Raw genomic sequence first — 9832 nt, forward strand, 5'->3', positions numbered from 1 at the left:
ACAAGACCTACAAATGGCCAACAGATACATGAAAAGAAGCTCAACATCATTAATCAACAGAGAAATGCAAGTCAAAACCACAATGAGCTATCACCACATTCCTGTTAGAATGACTGTCACTGAAAAGACAGAAGATAAGTGTTGGTGAGGATGTGGAGAAAAGGAAACCCTTGTGCACTGTTGGTGGGAAAGTAAATTATTGCAGCCACTATGGAACACAGTATGGAGGTTTCTCAATAAATTAAAAATAGAACTACCACCGTATGATCCAGTGATTCCACTTCTGGGTATGTATCCAAAGGAAGTGAAAACAGGATCTTGAAGGGATATCTTCACTCCCATGTTCATTGGAGCATTATTCACAGTAGCCAAGATATGGAAACAACCTAAGTGTCCCTCAAGGGATGAGTTGATAAAGAAGTTGTAGTATACATATATACAATGGAAAAATATTCACTGATGAGAAAGAAGAAAATGCTACTATTTGAGATAATATGAATGGACCTTGAGAACATTATGTTAAGTGAAATAAGTCAGAGAAAAACAAATGCTGCATGATAACACTTATGTGGAATCTAAAAAAGCCAAACTCATAGAAACAGAGAGTAGAGTGGTGGTCACCAAGGGCTGAGAGGTAGGAGAAATGGGGAGATTTTGGTCAAGAGTACTGTTTTATGCCAGTCTCAACCTATCAGTAAGTAGTGTTGTTGCTGGACCCTTATGGTTCTTATCATGATTGTAAGATGCCCTCAGCAATAACCAATAGGAAACTTTGGAAAAAAGGTTTATTATTCAAAGGTTCTGGAAATTGCACAGCACACCTCGGGCCGCACAGTGAAGTCAGGGGTAGAGAAAGAGAGGCAGCAGGCCTAGGGTTCTGCTTTTATTGGCATCAAGTATGGGGACCTAGGGTTTCAAGGGCCTTCTTTTTATTGGTGAATTTAAAACACAGAATGGGAATTTAAAACGTGGGAAGAGAATAAACAAGCAGCCCAAATGGTCAGTTATTGAAATCAATCAAGATCTCTGAAACCAGCTGTCACATCCTCTCAATGACCTCCTCCAACAGTTAAGATGGATATAAAAGAGTATTTTGGTATTATGGAATAGTTCTTTATCTGATTGTGGCAGTGTCTGTTACAATTCATAGAAATGTATATTCCCCCAAAAAAGTCAGTTTTATTATATAATAATTTTTAATGAAAAATAAAGTGCAGGCTTTGCAGACAGACTTCCTAGGTTTGAATCACGTACTAGCTCTTTATCTTGAGATATGTTACTTAATCTCCCTGTTTCCTAATTTCCTCTTTAAAATAATGGGAATAATAGTGACAGCACCCTCATAGGTTTGAAGTGAACATTAAATGGGGTAAAACATGTAAGCATTTAGAACAACCCCTGGTATATAGTAAGTGCTCAATAAATATTAGCAATCATTATTAGTACACATATACATTATGTGGGATTGTTTTATGCTGTGTAATTTTAAAAGAGTATTTTCAACAATTCAGGTGTTCCTTAGTTGATGAGTAGATAAACAAATGTGGTCTAGCAATACAATGAAATAGTATTCAGAAGTAAAAAGGAAGTAAATACTGACCCATGCTACAATATGGGCAAACCTTGAAAACGTTATGCTAAGTGAAAGAAGCCAGACACGAAAGGTCACATATTGTATGATTCCACTTATATGAAATGTCCAAAATAGGCAAATAACTAGAGACTTAAAGTCAATTAGTGATTGCCAGGGGATGGGAGAAAGGGAATTGGGACTGACTGCTAATAGGTATGGGATTTTTTTTTGGAATGACAGAAATGTTCTGGAATAGATCACAGTGATGGTTGCTCAACTCTGTAAATATACTAAAAACCACTGAATTGTATACTTTAAAGTGTGAACTTTATGGTATGTGGATTATGTCTCGATAAAGCTGTTATTTTTTTTATATATATATAATTTTTGCTTGTGGCCTTTTTTCAAGTTTATTTATTTATTTATTTATTTATTTTTGGCTGTGTCGGGTCTTCATTTCTGTGCGAGGGCTTTCTCTAGTTGCGGCAAGCGGGGGCCACTCTTCATCGCGGTGCGCGGGCCTCTCACTATCGCGGCCTCTCTTGTTGCGGAGCACAGGCTCCAGACGCGCAGGCTCAGTAGTTGTGGCTCACGGGCCTAGTTGCTCCGCGGCATGTGGGATCTTCCCAGACCAGGGCTCGAACCCATGTCCCCTGCATTGGCAGGCAGATTCTCAACCACTGCGCCACCAGGGAAGCCCAAGTTGTTATTTTTTTAAATCTCTGAAACAAAGGAGCCTGGGGCAGTTGGGGGCAGCTCAGCCTGGCTCTTTATCTAGCCATGTGGCTGGCAAGGTGTTTATAAGAGATAACTGTCTTTGAAGTGGATGCCTCTTTGAAGTGGCTCCCTTGGCAATCAAAGCTTAAGTCAGACACTTGCATCACAAAAAGAAAAACCAACTGTCAGGGCTTATGCTACAGGTACAAACTGTCCGTCACAAGATAAACAAGGTGCTCTCTTCGGCAGCACATATACTAAAATTGGAATGATACAGAGAAGATTAGCATGGCCCCTGCACGAGGATGACACGCACATTCATGAAGCGTTCCATATTTTTCATCCACATTTGTCAGATTCAAAATCCCAGTATTTTCTAGTGTACCTTGACTATAAATTAAAAATTGTTAAAATAAATGATTTTATGGCATTATATTATGTTAGTAATTTGTTAGTTTATATCAGATATTTATGGTAACTCTAATATCTTGATGGCTATTGTAAATCATGTAGAAATTAAATTTGAGTTATAAATTACCCCTTTGAAAATTCAGTTGTGGATATTATAAATCTATAAAATATAAATTCATGTAAGTAATAAACTAACGCTACCTTAATATGCATATGGAAAGAGTTAAATAATAAATTTCTTAGAACTAAAAAAAAAAAATAAGTTGAATAAGTTCGAGGGAATCTAATGTACAGCATGGTGATTATCGTTAATAACACTGTATTATATACCTGAAAGTTGCTAAGACAGTAAGTCTTAAATGTTCTCATCACAAAAAAGAAATGGTAACGATGTGATGGAAGTGTTAACTAACACTATGGTGGTAATCATTTTGCAATATATAAGTATATCAAATCAACACACTGAACAGCTTACACAACATTAATGTCAATTATATCTCAGTAAAGCTGGAAGAGATATTTTTAATTAAAAAATCACTGTTTTATAAATTAGCTCATTTTATTCTCACAACAACTTTATGAGAAAGACACCATTACTATCCCTGTTTTATAGGTAAGGAAACTAAGGTCAGAGCATTTGAATAACTTGCCCAAGGTCATACATACTAAAAAGGGAAAGAAATGGGATTCAAACCCAGGAAGTCTGACTCCAGAAACCATACTCTCAACACATTCTACTGTTCTGTTTTCAAATATTCTGGAACTAAGTGCTTTTCAGAACTTTAGACTTTCTAGCCAGACAATGTCAAAACTCCAAAATGGCATTGATAAGCCCTTAAAGGAAAACATGACTGACCAGAATCCTAGGGATGAGGGAGGTGACTCACCATCCCTAAGTAACTGAGTGGTAAAGACACCGAAACTTCTTGAAACATTATAATACACACCCCGCACTGTGACACCTCACCTCACCTAATACCTCTTGCTGAAACCCCAGAAGTTAAGGGCAGGCACCTGGAAAAGCCTCAAGGGACCTAGGGAAGTCTGGCTTCCAGTGTTGAGACAGACTCTACTTCCAACACGAGTAGCTGCCCCCCTTTAGGACCACCATACCTGCTGCTTCCTGGCCTTAGATCTGAGAGGTAGGAAAAACATATAAAATCTTCATACGCTGAGCACACACTTCATAGGGAGAAGCAAAGTTCAGATCAAAACAGCTGACTTGGCTTTCTTATTTTCCAGAGCTGCCTAAAATGTATCTCATGAGGAATTCAGCCATCTCTGAAGGACTTCTTTGGGAAGAGAGTGTGAGTCAAGACCTCCAGAAGCCAGGTAGGGTGATCCACCATCTTGGTTTGCCAGGGACTGGGGGACTTCTAGGCGCACGGACTTCGATTGCTAAAACCAGGACAGTTGATCACCCTTCACTCTTGTTAGGGTCAGCAAGGACCCCTAGGATTCTGCTTCATTCCAGTGCATTCCATTCATGCCAAGCTGTGCTACTCACAGATACAGAGGCATCCAGTCATGCAAATGTGTTTTCTGACGGTGAGCATTTTATTTTGACTCCCCCTTCAGCTATTACTGCTGTAACCCCAGCACCCATTTCCTTAGAATGGCCGCTTTATTCACTGAGCTGGGCTGCTTAAATAAGATGGGATTATTTTCACTAGTTGGTGCCTCCCAGCCAGAGGGGATGTAAAGCTTCCTGGCTTGTTTAGAATTTAACCCAATCTCCTTGAGCTGCTGACTCTCTGAACTCGTCACCAGATAGGCTGCTATCAACCTGAGATAAAGATGCCAGACATGAATAATGATGCATTTCACCATTTTAAAACTTCTCAGTTACAAAGCAGTAGCTGGAACTGGCCCCAATGAAGAGTTTTGACTAATTGTTTTTCATTAAGTTTTTCAATCCCTTACATAGTCAGCTTCTCAGAAGCATGTGTCTTGTGGGCAGGACCACCCAATGTTCCCTTGGAAACCTGAAGATGGGGTACCTTCGTGCATGAGCATTTAGAGTGCAGTCAGTCCCATTTAAAATTCCCCATTATAAGTAAAGCTAAGCATGTAGTGACAGGCACAGCCCCTGCTTATAAGAGCTGGTGCAGTCTAATTAAGGAACTGCACACACACACCCTCCTGCAAGCCCCAGGGATTACAGATGTCAGGAGCTGTTAGACAGAAACTCATTTCTGACAGAGGAGGAGGGGAACCAGGTGTGAGTTCAAGCACCAAAGTCTCTGCCAACTGCAGCAGTTCCCTTCCAAATTGACCTCCTGCCTTTGTGTCTTCTACACTTTGGGAAGGCATCTGGATGCCCTGGGGTTGTCCCATGTGGAGGACTGAGTGACTCAGCCTTGGAAGGTGTGTGCAACCCCCCACCTTCTCCTCTACTCTGCTCACATCCACCCATGCAGTTCAACCCCAGGGACTTTGCTGCTCTTCTGTCTGGCAAAGGTGCCTGCTAGAGCCCCATGGTCTCTGATTATACTAATAAGATCCATCCCTGAACAGATGGGCCACCTCACTTACAATGGACTTCATATCTGGCCAAGATAGGCCATTATCTATCTAATGAGCAATCTAGCAAATGAGGTTGAACATGCAAGCATCATTCTTCATTTAATCATCCAAGCTGTTGGCTCATAGGCCATGGACTGTCAGGGAGGCTGAGTTGGGCCTTAGTATATGTAAAGGTGTGGGCAGGGGAAGAGCCTCTCAGAGACCAACCAGGGCACCAGATGGAGTTAGGTAGCATTACATGAATTTAGATTGTGAAGGCTCCCAACCTCTTATGAACAAAGAGCAGGCTGCCCAACTCCCACCTGAGAGATGCCATGATAGAGGGAATGTCTAGGAAACAGCAATTTTCATGCTGATGAGAGCAGTGTTTGTTCATTTTTATTGTCGGCTGCAGTCATTCTTTTTTTTTTATTTTAATTTTATTGGAGTATAGTTGATTTACAATGTTGTGTTAGTTTCAGGTCTACAGCAAAGTGATTCAGTTACACATATACATATATTCATTCTTTTTTAGATTCTTTTCTCATATAGGTTATCACAGAATACTGAGTAGAGTTCCCTGTGCTATACAGTAGGTCCTTGTTGGTTATCTGTCTTATATACAGTAGTGTGTGTATGTTTATCCCACGCTCCTGATTTATCCCTCCCCCCAATGTTTCCCCTTGGGTAACCATAAGTTTGTTTTCGATATCTGTAAGTCTGTTTCTGTTTTGTAAATAAGTTCATGTGTATCATTTTTTAAAAATTAGATTCCCCATATAAGTGATAGCACATGATATTTGTCTTTCTCTGTCTGACTTACTTCACTTCCTGTGATAATCTCTAGGTCCATCGATGTTGCTGCAAATGGCATTATTTCATTCTTTTTATGGCCGAGTAATATTCCATTGTATACATGTACCACATCTTCTTTATCCATTCCTCTGTCGATGGGCATTTAGGTTGCTTCCATGTCTTGGCTGTTGTAAATAGTGCTTCAGTGAACATTGGGGTGCATGTATCCTTTCAGATTATGGTTTTATCTGGATATATGCCCAGGAGTCGGTGTGCTGGATCATATGGTAGCTCTATTTTTAGTTTTTTCAGGAACCTCCATACTGTTCTCTGTAGTGGCTGTACCAATTTACGTTCCCACCAACAGTATAGGAAGGTTCCCTTTTCTCCACAGCCTCTCCAGCATTTATTGTTCGTAGACAGTCATTCTTAAATTTTAGCTTTCAGAAGATCACTTGGAAGGATTTAAAAACGCAAAGTAGGTCCAGGTGTGGGACCAGAGAATTTGCATTTTAACACATTCACATGTGGAGACCATGGGTTCCAGAACCACACTTTAAAAGGCATGGGTCTACAGGAAATAATCCATATAGCAATAAGTTCCTTCTGCGGACCCAGCCCACATAGAAATTGTTGTGAAGTGTCATATACCAACACACCCAGATAGTTGTTGGAAAAAGAGGGATGGAAACTCACAACCAACATTCAATCAACTAACTACAAAGTACTTATTACACAGCTACCATGTGTAAAACTAGGTCCTAAATTCTGTAAAGATTAAAAAGAAATGTCAAATTTAAATTGGAAAAATCTTTCTGGAGGTCATTTAGTCAATATATATAAAAAGCCTTAAAGCTTGCCACTTTTTCACCAAGCAATTCTGTCTAGGAATTTATCACAAGAAAATAATTTAAAATGCTGACACAGATTAAACTAAGGAAATGTTTACTGAAGCTTTTTTAAAGTGAAAAGGTGAACATCTAAATGATCAACAAACATAAATGTAAATAACTAACAGATACATTATATTCTCTCTCATGCACATCCTCTCTCTCTCTCTGTCTCTCTCTCCCTCTCCCTCCCACCCTCCCTCCCTCCCTCCCTCCCTCCCTCCCTCTCTCTCTCTCTCTCTCTCTCTCTCTCTCTCATACACACACACACACACACACACACATGCACACACATACACATGCACAGGCACACTTCCTCCCATGTTTCTCTGGACCAATGGTTCTCAAAATGTCTCGTCACATTTTGAGATTTGTATGTGTCTTTACTTGTCACAGCTCAGGAGAAGGAGTGCCACTAGCATCTAGTGAGTAGAAGCCAGGGACGCTGCTGAGTATCCCACAATGCACAGGATGGCTGTCACAACAAAGAGTCGTCTGGCCCAAAGCATCAATAGCGCCGACCGTGAGAAACCCTGATCTAGCCTCACTTGCCAGAGGATTCTAGCAGAGCCACATTGACTATGATGACTATTTCATAGAATCAGGCCCCCGCTGCAGAGTGAAGGACTCTAGTCCCCTCAGAGTCTCATGCTGTTATTTCTGTGTCTCAGGGACTGTCTCGAGTGAATTCATGCGTGGTTCATGTAGGCTTTCTCCCTCAGCTTCTGCCCGTGTTGTGGCAGCTCAGAGAGAAATCTCTTGGGAGCGGCCACTCACCTCGCACAGCTGCTCAGGCCCCCCCCCCCAGAGAGTGATGATGAGGCCCAGTGCACCACCGTCTGGTGCCCCCATAGCTGGCTGATGCTGTCCTCAGTGTCAACATTGCCATAGCTCTGTGGAGTCTAGTTACCTGGAAACCAAAGCACTGCCATTGGTCGGTCTCACAAAACACCCTATGAGAAGAGTTCCTTTGGCTTCTGCCTGCAGCCGCTCTCCAATACAAGCCCGTGGGGCCTAGCCAGCAGATGAAGACCTGGAAGAAGACTGCGTTATCCTCTCATATCTCAGGTACCTGAGCCAACCACTTTTCTCCTCCTGTGGACAAAATTCTGCAAGCAAATAAACATTTGCAAATCGATATACACACACGAAGAGTAAATACTGTGAGTTCAGAGAAAGAGACAATTATTCCAGTTGGCATTCTCCATGGCAGCCTGGAGAGTCCTCTCGCCACCAGCCACATGGGCCAAGCTAATTCCCATTCCTTTGCCTTAGCTTATCCTCCAACAGAAGATCTCGCTACCTCCTTTCTGCCTATGTAAATCTTGCTATCTTTTAAGACCTGGTTCTCATCTCCTCCAGGAAGTTTTCAAAATCAGCTTGAATGATTTTCGCTGTAGGTAGTAGAATGTTTAAAACAATTAGTGGTCTTATTATTTCACATAAAAAGAAGCATGAAACTAGAGAGTTCCCGAGTTGAGCAATTCAACAATGCAGTGGCTTCTCTCCAATTCTCTTGATTTTGTCTCATGATCACAATATGGCTGTCACAGCATCTTATCATCATGAAAATATCAAAAGACAGGAAGTAAACAAGAGGTTCCCTGCCTCTCCCTTGCCTGGGGTATAAAAAGGAATTTGATTAGAAGCCTTTTTCTTTCTTGTCAGAGAGGAAATTCTTTCCCGCAAGTCCCCAACAGATTTATCTTTATATTTCATTGGCCAAAACTAAGCCAGTCATTGAGATGATTGTGATTGCTTCAGACATATCATGGGTCATTCCTTAGGCCTGGAGGAGGGACCCATCTTACCTTAGTGCATTGCTGCTCGATGGAAAGAAAAGCACAGGTGCTTTGGGAGTACACAGAAGGAGACTGGCCAGGCCCTTTAGAATGCAGAGTAGGACCATGCTATCTTGCATGCTACACATAGTAGCAGCAGAATTATTTGAACCTGTTGATGACAAAACATATCAGGAGAAATACATATTTAAGACCACCAAGTTCTACTTTCTTTCCCATCATTGACCATGCAAGAAGCTCAGTGAAAGGTGCCACAATAGAGAGAATATTGAGAGTTAACATTGAGTTAGTTTTGAGAATAGTGAGAGTTAACAAACTTAGATTTGAGTTCCAATCCTGGCACTGATGAATGACCTTGGACAAGTCATTTACTCTCTCTGAGTCTTAATTTTTGTCAGTTCTGGCAGTCTGTTATTCTCAAATACAGAAAATGGCACCTTGGGAAAGCTGGAAGCTGAAAACAAAAGTGTCTCTCATGGGCTGCCCCCCACTCAATCCTTCCCCCTTCCTCAGCCTCCTCCATAATGGGATATTACCATGAACCACGGTCATGTCTATTCAAAGTTCCAGCAGAAGCTGGACGCTCAACATTGAAACGCTGAATCCTGGCCCTTAGGAACGTTGAACATAGCAGCAAGGGCCAGCCAAGAGTAGAAATATTTAGAATTTCAAAGTCACCAAACTCAAGAAAAGGATTCTATTCAGGACATTGGGATTTTTTTAAAAAGACTTCATCTTTCTTAGAGTAGTTTTAGGTTCACAACAAAATCGATAGGAAGGTGAGAGATCTCCCATATCCCTCCTGCCCTCACACATGAAGAGCCTCCCTGATCATCAAGATCCCTCACCAGAATGGCGCATTTGTTATTAATGATAAGCCTACATTGACACGTCGTCATTACCCAAAGTCTACCGATTACCTTAGAGTTTACTTTGCTGTTGTACATTCTGTGGGTTTGGAAAAATATATAGTGACATGTATTCATCATTATAATATCACATAAAGTATTTTTACTGCCCTAAAGATGCTCTGTGCTCCACCTGGGTATCGCTCTTGCCTCTCCCCCACCTCTGGCAACCACTGATCTTTTTATGGTCTCCATAGTTTTGACTTTTCCAGAAAGTCATATAGTTGGAAT

The 9832-nt window shown here is 41.2% G+C and overlaps 1 non-coding gene across 1 annotated transcript; it reads left to right on the top strand.

The window, feature by feature from the left end:
- The first annotated feature begins 2523 nt into the window (after nucleotides 1-2523).
- LOC133078850 (U6 spliceosomal RNA) lies at nucleotides 2524-2630 on the top strand. Its single transcript, XR_009697956.1, has one exon. It is a non-coding gene; the product is annotated as a U6 spliceosomal RNA (small nuclear RNA).
- Nucleotides 2631-9832: the final 7202 nt, after the last annotated feature.

This window comes from Eubalaena glacialis, chromosome 1 (assembly GCF_028564815.1).
Source record: "Eubalaena glacialis isolate mEubGla1 chromosome 1, mEubGla1.1.hap2.+ XY, whole genome shotgun sequence".
NCBI lineage: Eukaryota > Metazoa > Chordata > Mammalia > Artiodactyla > Balaenidae > Eubalaena > Eubalaena glacialis.